Source organism: Garra rufa, chromosome 4 (genome assembly GCF_049309525.1).
Source record: "Garra rufa chromosome 4, GarRuf1.0, whole genome shotgun sequence".
NCBI lineage: Eukaryota > Metazoa > Chordata > Actinopteri > Cypriniformes > Cyprinidae > Garra > Garra rufa.
Window position 1 is genome coordinate 48,648,531 of NC_133364.1, and position 16,679 is coordinate 48,665,209.

Genomic DNA, 16,679 nt, shown 5'->3' on the forward strand with positions numbered 1-16,679 from the left:
ATTTACACCACTGTACAAGTTTGGTAAGATTACTTGCAAGTTTAGTGGTGCAATTTACGAGATACATCACATGTACCATTCACTGCTGTAACAAGCAATTCGAAAAACTCTAATATCTCCATAAATGTTTGACTAAGGTAAAAAAAAACTTCGGATGGGGTATTTAGATGGGCTTCGGAGTGCATAGCAATGAAGTCAATTCTACTCCGAACCATCCCTTTAACAACAGATTTTTGTGAATATATTGTGAAATTAAATTTCTTTTTATCAAAGCTGCATTTTCAGCATCATTACTCCAGTCTTCAGTGTGACATGATCCTTCAGAAATCATTCTAATATGCTGATTTGCTGCTCAAAAAATATTTTTAATTTCTAATTATCAATGTCTTATCATTATCAATTATCAAAAGTTAAAGGAAACATTTATGTTCCAAACAAATGCTGTAAATTAAAAAAGAAACTTTTTTTATTCATCAAAATATCCTCCTGCATTAAGTCAAACACATGATTAATGATTTCTGAATGATCATGTGACCCTAAAGACTGGAGTAAAGATACTGAAAATGTAGCTTTGCATCACATAAATAAATTACTTCTCTAACTATATTAAAATAGAAAACAATCATTTTAAATTGTATTAATTTCACAATATTACTGTTTAACTGTATTATTTATCAAATACACACAGTTGTGGTGGGCAGAAGATACTTTACCATACCAAAACTTACGAAACAGTAGTGTACAGTATGTTTGATATTTTACTTACTAGACAATGGTTTACAGCACTTTGGAGAAGAAGGTTCACTCTGAGTCTGCTGATGTGCAACAGGCCATCGTCATGGAAGAATCTAGGAACAAAACATTTGTCACAGAGACCACAATATTTATATGCAGTTGGTGGTTTATTAGAAGGAAACAAGTTAAAGTACAGGTAAAATGCAAAAAAAAAAAAAAAACTATTAGATAACAGAATATGTTTTTAGTTTTAAGTAGAGTTACATTTGGCTGTGAAAAGCTTCTTAAAATTACTATAATAATTAAATATTTAATTTTGTAAAAGACATTAACAGACACATGGTTATATAGGATAAATATATTGTGAAAAATGCTTAAAGTTATTTTTATGAGCTTCTTCGGTTCACCTGTATTTCCTGCTTCTGTCAGCAGCTCTCTTAAAACATTTTGAAACCTTGGAGCTTCCCTTCTGTTGTGGAGGCTTTATTTCTGTCCCCCTGAAAGAACATATTTTGTCAGTATGCGTTTACCGTACAAGATCAAGACGCATTTGAACTTGGCAGCCATTTAGGTTCAATAAATGAGACTACTTCCAATAACCCATAGACAAATTGTCAGCAAAAAAGCCAAAAGTTTCATAAACAAGACCTCAATCTCTAGAGTTAGCATACTTCATCTGTGAGGTGCTAACAGACTTTTTCGAAGACATTAAACCATTTCTACAAAGTAAATATTCAATAGAAACGCGTCAATTACAAGTAAGGAACAGTTTTATGTATTAATTGTGTGATTTTAAGCACTAAACTTACCTAAAAGCAGTGACAACAGCAGCGAGAGACGGAGTTTTGTGTCAGGTGTCTTGCTGCAGACCCGTTTCCATGGCAACCTCTCCAGTGTAAACTTAGACATTCAACAAATTAAAATATGTCAAAGTCACGCAGTATTTACAAAAGTAAACATCTAGAATTGAAACATTACATTATCAATCTAGTCTCATTCAATCATTATCCAATAATGAATTTAAAACAGACTATTAGCTTAAAAAGGAACCACAACAATAGCTGGCTCACCGTAGAGACGGAGACTTTCTGGCAGCCTGTAACAGAGTGAAAAACACGACGAAAAACGTTAGTTAGGACAAAGTAGTGTAACACTACTGAAATAAAAACTAAAAACAAACTCTGAACTAAGCTTTTTGCTGCTCAGTGTCTAACGTTAGCTCGTCCCCTCAGAGAAACAGGAAACACAGTAAAATAAAATCCGTTAGCGTTAGCTAAACAAGTTAACCTTCTTTGGAAACGAGCCAAAGTCTCAAGTAGGGCTCACGCAAAGTCTTTTACCTGTACTACAGTGCACCAAGCGCCTTACTAGTTATAAACTGGCACAAAATAAACAAAATAATATATTTTTTCCAATTTAACTCAAGTGAAAACTTACCTGAAAGCCACGGATGTCGCCGGGGGAGTCGCCATCTCTCTGGTGGGTTGCTAAGAGACGAGTAACCGTACAAGTTCAAACAGAAAAACGCGGCATCGGCCTTCTGTCGTGAGCCGACTCAGAGCCGACCTTTGATGAGCTGGCAAAGTAGAGCACTGACCAAATTACACCCGCCTACGCCTGGCCGATCCTTTTTAGATCTTAGAGTTTATGAGGCCGACGTTCTGCTTAAGCTGGGAACACACTACACGACTAGCAGAAACATTCTAAGACTGACCTGAACACACTTAACGATTGTTTCCACCGACTGGAACCGATTTTAGCCTTCGACAATCGGAAAGGAGCACAAACCTAATGACTGAGTCACTCCACTACACAACACACTTAACGATTGGTGAGTCAGGACTGGACAAATTCTGCCGAACAACAACAAAAACAGTGGACTACAACCGCAGCATCTACCCACGCTCCCTCAGCCGCTCCAACATACAACACTGCGCACAACACTGCCACTTTTATTGGACACCTGTTTTACCCATTGAAACGTTGATACACACTTTTATTATAATATGGCTTTTCAAATGTTCAGGTCTGTTTAATTTCTTTAATTATAACATTTCTAGCACTATTTTTAAACGTTTATGCAATAGTATATAAATGATCTCATGTATGCTTGTCTAAAATCAGGGATTAGAAACGAATTGGTTCCAGGTAAAAAACGGTATTTATTTTTCTTTACATTTAAGGAGAACGAAACGAACGAAATTAAACATTACTTAATAAATTCAAGGCACTATAATTTTCTTATCCATTTGATACAACTATTATAGCTACACAATTAAAAATATAACACACATATATATATATATATATATATATATATATATATATATATATATATATATATATATTTCAAAAATAGAAGCATTTTGGCTCGTTTATGTGTGTCTTTTTCTGAGAGAGCGGTGCGTGGAGGAAGTGGAGTGTTTTTCTGAATGTCTAAATGTGTTTAATTTATTTGTCCACATATTGAACTACTGTACAGCTGTGTGTTGCGATCAGGGCCGTTCCAAGCATTGTTGCGATGTGTCCATTGTCAAACTCCAAAATTAGATTATTATTTTTTTTAAACGTCATTACTTTATTTGAAAGTAATGCATGTATTTTATTGACAAAATATTTTAGTTTGTTGTGTATATATTTTTAATTCGATCAGATAACATTTTAAGCTGTCATATGGTCATCTTACATATGATATGGGGCATGTTGTCACTTTTCACTTCCTTTTTTTTTGAGGTAAATAATGATAAACGTATACACTGTAAATATGAAACAAAGCCACATATTTGTACTAGACAAGTGTGAAAATAACGTGGATAAAAATTGTACTCTGAACCACACGTAGACTTACACAAACCATGAAATTCAAAAAGTGTTAGGTTGTGCCCTGCGCTCCGCTTTTGAAAACGAAACTATTTAAATCTGTATAGCCTTAAGTTATGAATTAAAAGAAAGGCTAAATAACTCACATCAAGAACAATCTGTATTTTTCTTGTCATCAAAAACATTTATTTTGACAAAATTACCTAATTAATGCGGAATGACAGTGAACGCATATCCACCGCATAAAATCGTTGGTGTCAGTCGCAAATATTAAACATGTTTAAAAAAATCTTAGTGAAAACGACTGGCAACGACTGGTTCTTGAATTCTAAGATTATAATCTTTAAAACACCACACACTATGTGATTTTTGTGACAACTGCAAACAGCGACTGAGCCCGACTGGAACAGACTATTTCCGACTAGGCACGATCCGTGATCAAGACCAAATTCCATTCATAATCGGCATGAAAATCGTGTAGTGTGTTCTCAGCTTTACGGGCCGACATCGGCCCGACGTATGTGTGCTGTCTGGGTATATACACCCTTATTAGAGTAGAAAAAGTAAAACAAAACTTACAGGTTGTACGTCAATGAATGGCTTCCCGGATTCCGTGGTTGTGGGTCTGAAGACATTTTCTCCAGAGTGGGCAGGACTTTGAAAACACTCTCCTCTTTAGCATCTAAAACATAGGAATAATATGCAAAATGTGAAACTTATCTTATAATCACACATTGAAGCACTTTCATGTGAAAGTTTCTTCATTCGTTTAAATAATGCTAATTAATAACTAGTTAACCAGTTGATGTGTGTCAAATACAGTTGCATTTTGTTTTTATATAATGACATATTAAGATAAAGCTTACCTTAAGTCATGTCACCCAGCTCTAAATGCACCTATCCACCTCGCTGAGCATTGGCAAGAATTAGGTCTGCAATTGTAGCCCAGTCTTCAAAAATCTGCCTCTGGATTTACCTTCCTAAAGTCTTGTGAAATCTGGTAAAATTTGAAAAAGAAAGACAAATCTGGTTAAATAAGTTAAAGTTTTATACTGGTCTCCTAGTTTGTAAAGCAACACAAGCATTCACTAAAATAGAGGAAGAGTAAGGGGCACGCTTTCTCCTTTCCAAAACCACAGATATTTATATATAGGCGTCCAAAACGCTCTGTAGCTTGCTCTCCCTTGGCGTCTGCCATTGCTAAACAACTATGTCGTGCACTCTCTATGAAGACGCAGAAGTTTCAGCTAATATATCACTTGTTGTGCTATTAAATGTATTTAAAAATGGTTATTCCTGTACAGCTATGATAAGCTGTTCCTCCAACTTGGCTGTTAACGATAAAGCTGATTGGTTCTCGTCACATGACCTGCGGTGGTGCAGAGTGCGGACGCGCCTGGAAAAAACCAGCTTCTATTATGAGCGCGCATACGGCGTGTCTTCATTTCAAATAACGAACTTGAGCGCGCAAAAGACGCGACATGAACGGCCCCTAAATGACCGCATATACCAAGAGAGATAAAGTCTAACTTTACATACTGTAGCTAAGACAACATTACATCTAAGTAACATATAGTAGTACATACCAGTCATATTGTGGTTTAATGTTATTAAAGTAAGGAGCATGGTGTTTTAGCTAATGCAGATACCTGAGGAAAAAAAGCGCGAAAATGTTCAACATTCAAATGATGGATCTATCGTTTGATTCGGCACGTCGCAGACATATACTTGTAAAAATATGCCCTTAAAAGATCAATTTTTGTACGAAATTGTCTAATTTTGACAAAACACATTGCAAAGCCATACAGTACACAGACAGTAACAGAACTTACCCCCGTATTTCTGACCTACCCTTTCCATAAGACGTTAAAATAAAGGCTATGTATACTGCAAGTTATATAAATAGCATTAACGTTACACACACACAACTTTTATATAATGATAAAGCGACTGTTGAGGCAAAAATAAAGAACGAAATGTGAAGTGAAGTGATGTTTTATTAACAAATTTCGGGAAGAGCTCGCACAGATAATTAACACGGCCAATTCACCATCAGCAATCACACTCCCTATCCAAGCACTACAAGAGAATCCCTTTAAATAGCCAAGCTGTCTTACCTCCACTATCTCTGGTTTTCAGTTATTTGCCTTTCGGGGGGGCGCTATTGGGTTCGGGCCAAATGCCAAGCTCGGACCCCTCCCCCGGGCAGGGGAAATGCCCTGGGCTCGGGGATGATTACCGAACTCGGAGCCGTCTCCCGGACAGCACGCCAAACACGCTTAATTTTTACGCTGTTTATTATATGTAAGCGCGAACTCGTGAATGAAGCATATTTGAAGAGCATGTTAAATTTGTGCGACAGTTCATTTTTTCACTTTCATTGTGTTTTTCTTCTTTTGCAGTGGCATATTTTTTTGAAGACGTAATATCTCTCTCTTCAGAGCGCCGCCATGTTAGATTGGGTCGAACGCTCGCCAAATTCTTCTTGGTCGAGAGGATATATCGCATTTAGATTAAAAACAGGTTTGGAAAGAAACTGCATCTTGCAGTACATTTTAAACAAGGAAATAAAGCGATTTGGCATGAAACATTTATGGAGCAGTGAATAGGTTCAGTACACTGCAAAATGGCATAATTAACTCTTTTTTTTTTTTATTTGGCGTTTATCGCGTTTTGGAAAAGAGCTCTTCATATACAGAACATAGCGAACATCCCCTTATCCCACCCAAAAAATAAAGCCTAGTCCCCAAACGACAAGGCAACTTTATAACCACAAATATCCGATGGGCCACTAACTAGAACAGCCGACAGTAGGGTCCCACAACAACATTCAATTTACATGTGCGCATAGAATTCCACATTTGAATCAAATAAAATATAGCTTAACTTCCGTTATTTATATTAGCAAAGATTTTTTTTTGTATGAATATAAAAGAAAATGAAATAAAGTACAGTAAATCTCCAACCTGTCTTTGTCGTTATCGATATTATTCACTGTTGACAAATGGACTGGTATAAAGTTTTTTGTCTTGTAAGGTTTGGCATGGTAAGCTTATACAAACTAACCATTCACACCTTCCCCTTCATATGAAACTGTCAAGTCCGACCTGATCGTCCATGGTTTATTTGGTGCTAATACTGCGATGGAATTCCTCAGCCTCGCGTGGTGTAGAGAGCTGTATCTTCCCGTCATGAAGCACCCTCAGCTTACACGGATGGTGAAAACCGCTGGAGGTTCCTTTGCTGATGAACAATTTCTTGATGTTAAACTCCTCTGTCGGATCGTTTCTGCTGACAGATCTTGTGCAAAGAAAATTTTGGATCCATCGTGGATGATATCCCGGCTTCTCACGGTGCGCATGACAAACTCCTTGTCTTGAAACTTGTGAAAACGGATAAGCACAGGTCTATTTTGATTTGAAGCTGCGGGAGCCAGTGTGCGGTGCACTCTTTCCAACGTGAAGGATTTTTCGGGTTCGAGGCCCAGCCATTGAGGAAGCATATCGGAAGCATATCGTGCATAAAGTCCAGTAAAGAGCGTTTACCTTCTGTTCCTTCTTTGAGGTCAAATATACGGATATTCTTTCTTCTCCCGCGATTTTCTAGATCACCCGTCTCCATCTCCAGATGTGCAATCCGCTTTGTCGCCGTGGTTAATGCAGATTCAGTTTTATCAAGTTTGTCCTCTATTGCAGAGATGCGGGTCTCGGCTTCTTAACACTAGAACCGCCACAGGGTAAATTTTACCCGTACCTGTTATTCAAATGTACATAACAGATTTTCAGTAAAACACTCAAGTCTCCCAGTCATTGACTTTTACTAAAATTGTGTAATTTAAAATCACCCGATGTTTAGATAATAGAAAGTGTTTAGATAATACCAGATCGAATTTATACCTAAAAGCGCCAGCGCGGGTCAAATTTACCCACTATATAATGTGTGTTTTTTAGTGCTGTCATAATCTTGCCAGTTATGTTTTTACATTGTACATTGCTAGGCAGCGCCTTCACTGAATTAGTGGTTATCAGTTTCATAAATAAAGTCAATATGACTCGAGTAAAAGAAGGCAGCTGATTTTTGATGAAGAGCTATTACAATCACTAAATACCATGATTATTGGAGCTCATATGTGTTCTGGGTCGCCTCAGCATCTGACGGCTCATCTGAAATTGATCTAATATTTAGATGTTTTAGCCTAACATTACACATATTGTTAAAACTTTGGATTATTTATTTAATTTTTGTTTTGCAATTTCTATTGTTTATTGTTCGCTACTGTGTTGCTATTTATTCTATCTGACCGTTTCCTGAAAAAAATCTAAATAAAAAAAATCTATGTAATGAATACTTTATTTTAAATTTTTTTTTATTAAGTTTATTTGTGTTGTTCTCTTATTCATATTATAAATGATATAAGTAAACAAATTAATCATTCATTAGGTGAAGCTGTGCACTGGAATTTCACATCTCATCATCCTATGCAGTGTGCGCAAGTTATTATTGCACATTGTTGTCTATGGGCTATTTTCGTAATTTAAATAACATGAATTGTCTAAATTTATTGAATAATGACAATGAATTAATATTACACCACATAGTTATGTAGTTACTTCCTTTGAATTCCCTTTGTTAGCGCAGTCTTGTTTATGTTAAATTAACTGTTATGAAAACGGACTGTAGCCTGCATAAAAATCTATAAACAAAACAACAGGTCAAAAAAATAAGTTGATGAATAGACAATCATTCTTTAGCCATATTAAAACACTTCTTAGCGCGTGGATAAAATTTACCCGCATGATGGTTTTAGGTATACAGCGACCTCTGGCGGTTCTAGTGTTAAATCCGTTTTTCATTGGTTGACACCTCACGTTTGATGTCAGTTAAATTGGTCTCCAAAGCTGAGATAGAGCTTACCATTACTCCCACGCGATTGTTTATGCCATCTAACTTTGAACCAAACTCGGAACGAAACGCTTTTAGTTCAGTTAGCACCTCGGTTAACGTTAAATCCGCCATGCTGCCAGTCTTCACACTCTCTGCCGACGATGCTGCTTTCCCACTTCATGTGCGTGCTTTAGTAAAAATATCACATTCCTTAACTGACAAGGGTTTAGACATAGTCAAGCCGAAGTTTACGATCAGGTTTATAGAGTTTAGGGGTAGTTTTTGCACGAAGTTGTGGAGAGCTCTCACACTATGCATCCATCTTCACCGAGCTCATGTGCGCCCCTTGTATTTGGTTCTTATAGCCAGTTCAACCACCAAACTTTGCTAAGTGAAAATGTGCTTGGAGTGATGGAAGGAGTAGTTCAGAGTTCACATGAGGAAACATGAGTAATCGGAAGCGCTATAGCAAGCTCTACACCACACCAGTCTCCTGAGTTGAAAGCGCTTGCGTTTAAGACTCTGGAAATACTGGTTCCATTCAAAGATTATCCAACCCGACGAATGTGTTGGTTATAGCCCAACCTGCAGCTCTGCAGATGTCTATTAGAGAGATCCCAATCGCCAAGCTACTGACGCCGTGATTTTCCTGGTAGAGAGGTTCTCACTCCCAGTGGGCAGGGTATACCTTTGGCCTAGTAGGCCATCTGGATTTCACCCATAACCAGAAGAAGATCCTTTGCTTGGAGACAGCGTTCCCCTTCGGCTGTCCTCCAAAATAGACAAAGAGCTGTTTAGAATGTCTGAATACTGAGAACGTTCAGTAAACATGGGGTATGGTCTTGGGCGCAAGAAGAGAGGTTGGGGTCCCCTTCCTGGGAAGGAATAGCTTCACCACCTGATCACCACCTGATCTCTGGAGGGAGTGGTGGAAACCTTGAGCACACATTCAGGCCAGATTTTTAGGGTGATGTGAGAGTCTGCCAACTCAAACATATCATAAATGGACAACAAAATCAACAAACAATATCATAAATGGACAGGGCAGATAACTGTTACTGTTCGTGCCTGACCCAATCGACTCTAATCAGCTGGACCGTCTAGGGCATAGAGCCTCCACTCGCTCCAGATCGAGATCTGTTGTAACAGATTTTGTTGGAAGAGATAGTGGTGTACAGACTGTGTCTGTGCTGGCTCTAAGTGAGAGACTGCAGGCAACATGCAAACAGAAGGAACATAACATCAAGCAGCCAAAGGAACTGTCAAACCCTGGCGGTCGTACGTCTGTTGCCTACAGCACCCCAACCTGTCTGGGAGCATCTGCTGTGATCATGATGCGCCTGGACACTTTTTCTAAGGGGAATCCACCCATAGAAACTAAGTGTATTCCCAGGAACTAAGGGTTCTGTGACACAGAGGTGTGAGGTTCACATGCTGTGCGCTTAAGCACCAAGCCATGTCAAGACTCGGGTATGAAGTTAGTGCTGTAGTGGTCTCCTGTATAACAGTCCCAATAGCGATCGCGGCTGGAGACGTTATATGTTGCAGGAGTCTGACGAAGGAGGAATCGCTGTCTTGAGTTGAGTGCCTTCACTTACTTAGCACCAACTGTGCACGTTCTTGAAAAAAGAACAGTGTTTGCAACACTACGTCCGAGTCTGAGCCACACTGAAATAGGAGAAACTCCATACTAGGGAAAGTTTGCTCTCTTTTCAGTTGAACTGAAATCCCAGTTGGGCTAGGTGGCTGTAACCCCATCCCTGTGAGCACAAACTAAGTCCTACGAGTGCACAGCCTTTGCGAGCTTTGTAAAGATGTGAGACAACAGGGACAGCCCGAAGGGAAGGACCTTGTACTTAAACGCTCATCCTTCAAAGGCAAACCGCAGGAATGGCCTGAATCTTGAAAGGATCGAGTCATGAAAGTATGTGTCCTTTAGGTCTATCCCCACACACCAATCTTGTTCACTGACATACGTGTTTGAGAGTTAGCATTTTTAACGGGAGCTTCTGAAGAGCCCAAATCAAAGCTTTCAACCCCAAGATTGGTCTGAGTCCACCATCTCTTTTGGGTACAATGAAGTAGGGGCTGTAGAATCCCCTCTTCATTTTCAGCTCTATCGCACCTTTCGCCAGATGAGTTGCGATTTCCATCTGAGTGTCCATTCCACTGAGTGTTTTTGTCCGATGAATTCATCAGATGGATAACGACCAGAGGATCGCCTGAACCCTAGAAATTGTCTGGATGACGAATTCAGAGTTGTATAACATGTGGAGACTCATGGTGTGTGCACAAGCATGTTTCGTTTTTGGCTGTTGCGGGGCTATAGCAGTCTTTGCAGGGGGCCGTCTTTGGTGATGAGCAGACATGGGTGCTCTCTCGCAGGCTAGGGCCCGACCCACACCTCGGCAGGAACACCTAATGGTGTAACTGCCATGGTGTTACCAAAAGACCTACCTGGGAAATGGGGTGTTAAGAAGTGTAAGCCTATCAGGAGAACTTACAGACCCTGGACGGGAGTCTAGGTCGATCCTGCCAGGAGGCGGCATTCTGTGGGCCCACCTGGGGAATTTCTGAAAGATCGGTCTGTTTGTGTAGTGATGCAGTATAGCGTTTCTGACTTGACAGACTTGTTAAACCAATGACACAACGCGAACCCAGACTTCATTTGCCCCTTTTGAAAATACATTTGTAAATTTCGAATTTTGTTATTTTGTAGCACACTACCTTATAGATAACCTTAAGGGGAACAAATTCATACTAAAAGCCAAAAATCTTTAATTTCGATGGCATGGGGATTTTAACCTGTTTTTCTCAAAATTCCATTCCTGAAAATCATTGCCATCAACCAACTTAAGCCATACAATTTGTTACATTCAAGTTATGGACAAATTAATGTGTTGGGTTTTCCTAAATCGCATCACATATATACAGTTGGGTCAACCACACCTATGGCCGCACATTATAAACTCGTCTTTTAGGCACGATGGCATGACTTTTTAATATGAAGAAAACTGTTTAACATGTTCACAATTTAATTAAAACATTGTAAGTTAGGCCTTTTAATTGTAATGATTTAATTACCACTGTTATTAAAACAATGAATAAATTATATAGCTTAGAGAAAGTGAGCAAAGAACACAGTATCAACAAAGCACTCCAACTGGATTGTGTATCACAAATCATATTATTCAGGACGGGAATTCAAAGCGCTCATCGCAAATCATTTTATGCAAAACATCAATTCAAAGTGAATATAGGGAATCATTTGATGCAGAACAGGAATGCAAAGCGCATATCGAATAGAACAAAAAACTAAAACAATATTTTTTTTTACTTTTCTAAACATCTTAAGTCAAAACTTTTATCACACCATCACCTGTGGATATGGTAAACTGTCACGGTGAGAGATGAGGTCAGGGTCCAAAATGCAGGTAGGTGAAATTTATTTAAACAAACAAAACAAAAACCAAGACGGCACAACAAAAACCAACACGGCACAGCAAGAGACGAGATGCAAGACAGACTTCAGAACACAAGACTTCAGAAAACAATACAACCAGACAGAATGCAGGGAGACGGAAGACTTAAATAGTCAGTGATAATGTGGAACAGCTGTGGGTGTAACGAGTGTGACTCAAGACAGGTGTGTACAATTAAAGGAGTGGAGTGCGGGAGGAAGGGAGACAGCGACCTCAAGTGGAGGAGGGAAAACCCGCAGCCCAGAGTCATGACAGAACCCCCTCCTCAAGGAACGGCTTCCAGACGTTCCATCCCAAAGTCTGGAGGGAGGTGGGATGGAGGAATGGTGAAACAGGGGGAGGGATGGCGGGCCAGGCCCGTGCAGTGGAAGCAGACCCAGAGACGGAAGTTCTAAGAGGCTGGGCAAGACCAGCGGAGGGTTTGGGTGTTCGGCCCAGGCGTGACTTGGCCTTGAATGATCAACTGTGACTTGACTAGACTCAGGGAGTGCTGTGGTGTCCTGACCGGACTCAGGAAGTGCTGCTTGACCGGACTCAGGGAGTGCTGCGGTGTCCTGACCGGACTCTGGAAGTGCTGCTTGACCGGACTCAGGAAGTGCTGCTGGACTGGGCTCAGGAAGTGCAGCTTGACCGGACTCAGGAAGTGCAGCTTGACTGGCCTCAGGAAGTGTGGACTCAGGAAGTGCTGCTTGACCGGACTCAGGAAGTGCAGCTTGACCGGACTCAGGAAGTGCAGCTTGACCGGACTCAGGAGGTGCAGCTTGACCTGACTCAGGAAGTGCTGTGACTTGACCGGACTCAGGACTCCTGTGAACGCGCACCGGCGCGGCCGCTATCTCGCGAAGGAGTGCCTCTGCCGCCACCATGTAGCGGATGCGCTCCAGCGCAGTCACTGCTCCGAGAGCAGGCACTGCCGCCAGAGGAGCGGGCACCGCCGGCAGAGGAACACGAGCGGGCACCGCCGCCGCCTCGAGAGGAACGTGAGCGGGCACCCCCGCCGCCAGAGGAACGTGAGCGGGCATCGCCGCCAGATGAATGTGAGCATGTTCCGCAGCCAACTCCACCCTGAAGGCCGAGCCCCCCAAGCACAGAATCCTATTTACATATTCCTCAATTGACTCCCCGGGGAGCCAGTGAGGCATAACGGACCTGAAGGGCTCAGCCAGACCCATCCAAAAAAAAAAAACACGAGACAGGCCGTCTCAGTCTTTGTCTGACAAGCAAAATCCATGAAGTCCCTGGCATACTCCCAATGCTCCGATCTCCCTGGCGGAAGTTGAGCAGCCTCCCTGCTGGACCCATATTTGCTGGTTGTATTCTGTCACGGTGAGAGATGAGGTCAGGGTCCAAAATGCAGGTAGGTGAAATTTATTTAAACAAACAAAACAAAAACCAAGACGGCACAACAAAAACCAACAAAAATCACGGCACAGCAAGAGACGAGATGCAAGACAGACTTCAGAACACAAGACTTAAGAAAACAATACAACCAGACAGAATGCAGGGAGAGGGAAGACTTAAATAGTCAGTGATAATGTAGAACAGCTGTGGGTGTAACGAATGTGACGGTGTGTGAATCAAGACAGGTGTGTACAATTAAAGGAGTGGAGTGCGGGAGGAAGGGAGACAGCGACCTCAAGTGGAGGAGGGAAAACCCGCAGCCCAGAGTCATGACAGTAAACAATAAAAAATAGTCTCTGAGTCAGTGATAGCATCAAACCACTCACAAGTGTCAACAGCTGTTTAATGCAATTAAATTTTCATGTTTTTCTGTTAAAGACCCACACAAAGCCACAGCAATCACACATATATCTACACATACTGGCAGGATAAGTGGTCATGCCTTACTCTTGTCCCAGAGCATCAATATGAACCTGAAAATGAAAGATGCAGAGAGACAGAGAGACAGAAGAGATTTAAGGGGTCTAAAAGTGATCTGTACAGGCACGTGCGGGCGGGGGGGGGAGCACCTGCCTGAGCACCTGCCCCTTTGGCTCCTAGTGATCGAAGTGCCCTTTTGTTAAGATTTTTTTTTGTAATAATATAAAAATAAAATATTTATAAAAATAATGAATTCGCGACAGCCTGCCCAATTGAACTATTAGTAAAATTAATTAATAATGTTTTAGCTGCAAATAGAATGACCCTCGTGATGACCTTTCACGCGACGACCCCTCCCGGAAGTTCAGGACGATCCGATCATGTTTATAACCATAGATATATATCTATGTTTATAATGCCAAGGATAGACACTTCATGGCTGCTGGTAAGTGGTGTTTTCACCAGATTTAATGTTACATATTATTATAAGAATGACGTGAAGAAAAGAGATTATGCACGAGTATTTATACTTTTTTTATAGTTTGTGCATGTGTATTCTGCTCTGAAATAGCTGCCGATAATGTTAATGTCGTCATGTAAAATAAATCGTAAATCTAAGGGAGAGGGCTCCTGAGGTCCTTAAAAACTCCTCTATTAGATTGTATCAAATTTAAGGCCATAAAAAGTTTTATATATGTTAAATAGTATAAGAAAAGACTTAATTATAATTTAGGAGGTCTTACATTTACATACATTACATAGGGCTGGATAAAACTTCAGAAGGCAATGATGTCATTGAATAAATATGCACGCTGCACGTTTCAAAGTCAAAACGCGGCACTGATGTCTTTATATGAATGTATCTGAAGGGAACCGACTGTCCTCAGAAACGTGTCGTTGGCATTTTCATTTCACGTCGGTTAAAAACCTCCGTGAAGTTGGCACCCCATAAAAAGAAATAATGACCAAAACTATGCCATTCGTTTGTGCTACGTTTGTGCTGATTTGTGCCGCAAAAACAAACGTTTGTGCTGGTTTGTTGTTTAAGATATTAAACATTATTTTTTTGACCGTATGACGTCACTTTCCACCCCATGTTGTCCAAATCGCTCCAAACCGGCGCAGTTCGTTTGTGCTCGATTTGTGCCCGTTTGTGCCGTTAAAATAAACACTGTATCTGTTTTCCTTCCCTAGATATAACCAAAATATTTTCGGGGCTGTGACGTCACTCTCCACCCCAGTTCCTCTAAATCACACAAAACTGGTGTCATTCGTTTGTGCTCGATTTGTGCCGGTTTGTGCCGTTGAAATGAACGTCAAATATATTTCCATTTCTTAGAAATAACAAAAACAATTCGGGGCAGTGACGTCACTCTCCACCCCATGTCGTCCAAATCTTTCCAAACCGGTGCCGTTCGTTTGTGCTCGATTTGTGCCCGTTTGTGCCGTTAAAACAAACCTGGTATCTCCGAGCCCTTCTTAAATATAATGGGGGAAATACTTGTTTGGGACTTTTACGTAACTCTCCACCCCATATCGTCTAAATCTAGCCAAAAGGTGCCATTCGTTTGTGCTCGATTTGTGCCCGTTTGTGCCGCTAAAATAAACATTGCATCTAATTCTCTTCCTTAGAAATAAACAATGTAAGATTGTAATAGGGATTAATTACATAATAATTTATAATTTAGCTCAAAGGGAATCGAATATGATTCAATAGGGAATTTGAACAGAATCGCTGTTTTACGGCTGTTTCAGAGTCGACGCGCGATTCATTCACAAGTCGTCTAACAGAAACTCTGCAATGGATATTACTATCCAGAATATAGTGAAAACACTATATATTAGCACAGTAGCAAAATCAGCAGTTTAAGGCAGTAACTTGTAAGCACGAAACACAAGATACTTAATAAAAATATGAATTTATTAGATAAACCTAACACATACAAACTAATCTAACATAAACACGCATTCACACAGGTTGCAGAAAGAGAAAATGAGGAAAGAATGAGTTTAAAGGAATGAAAATATGAAGTCCCAAGTTATAGCAATGTGCATTTGCTTAGACCTGAACAACCATCAATCACTTAATTAACCCTCGTATTGAGTCTCTCAAAGAGGTTATTAAACTTTATATCAAAATGCACCAGTTCAGTAAGATTCTAGAGGTTACTTGCGCATTGCCTTTGGGAATTCCTTTGGTTGCGTCGCTTCAAAAAGGGTTTTCCCGAGGTTGCTGATTGGTTGGGGGTCGGTCAATGTGGTGTCTTCTTGGGCGTTGGCTGGATATGAGAGATGTGCGTGCGCTGTTAAAGTTCAGGTCCGCGAAGACGTTTAAGTCGGTCGCGGCTTGCACAAACTTAACTAGACACGAAACTCTCAACGGAAAGAAATAAAAAGGGATTAAAGAAAAAAAAAAACAGAAGTGGAATGATCTCCTCATGTTTCCTTTAGATGAGGAGGCTGGCATTCAGGCCAGGCGGCGTCGAGACGCCGCGGCGCGAAGCACGTGAAGAGCGTTGTCAGGAGTAAGAAAAGTTGCAAGAGAAGAGAGATTTGAGGGTGTCCTTGAGTTTTAAACTCAGCCTTTGGACACCTCCCAAAATGATGTCTTGACCAATTAGAACATTGGCTGAACTCCGGTGGGCTGCTGGTTTCACCTTCCAAACCACAAATCACAATGTTATCTTATTAGTCCCGTGATCCCAAATTCCCGCTCTTTGCAGAGATAAATTTGGACATGATTTCTATAACAAGACTATAATACATTTCGCAAAGAATTGAATTACAGGAACATTTTGAGAATGCGATTTCCAACTCGGACATATCAAACATCAATATAAACCATTAAACTATTCAAGAGTTATCAAAAGGGACATACACAATGAGTGATTAAAACATAATAGACAAATGTATGGGTTACATATATGAATAGGAAAT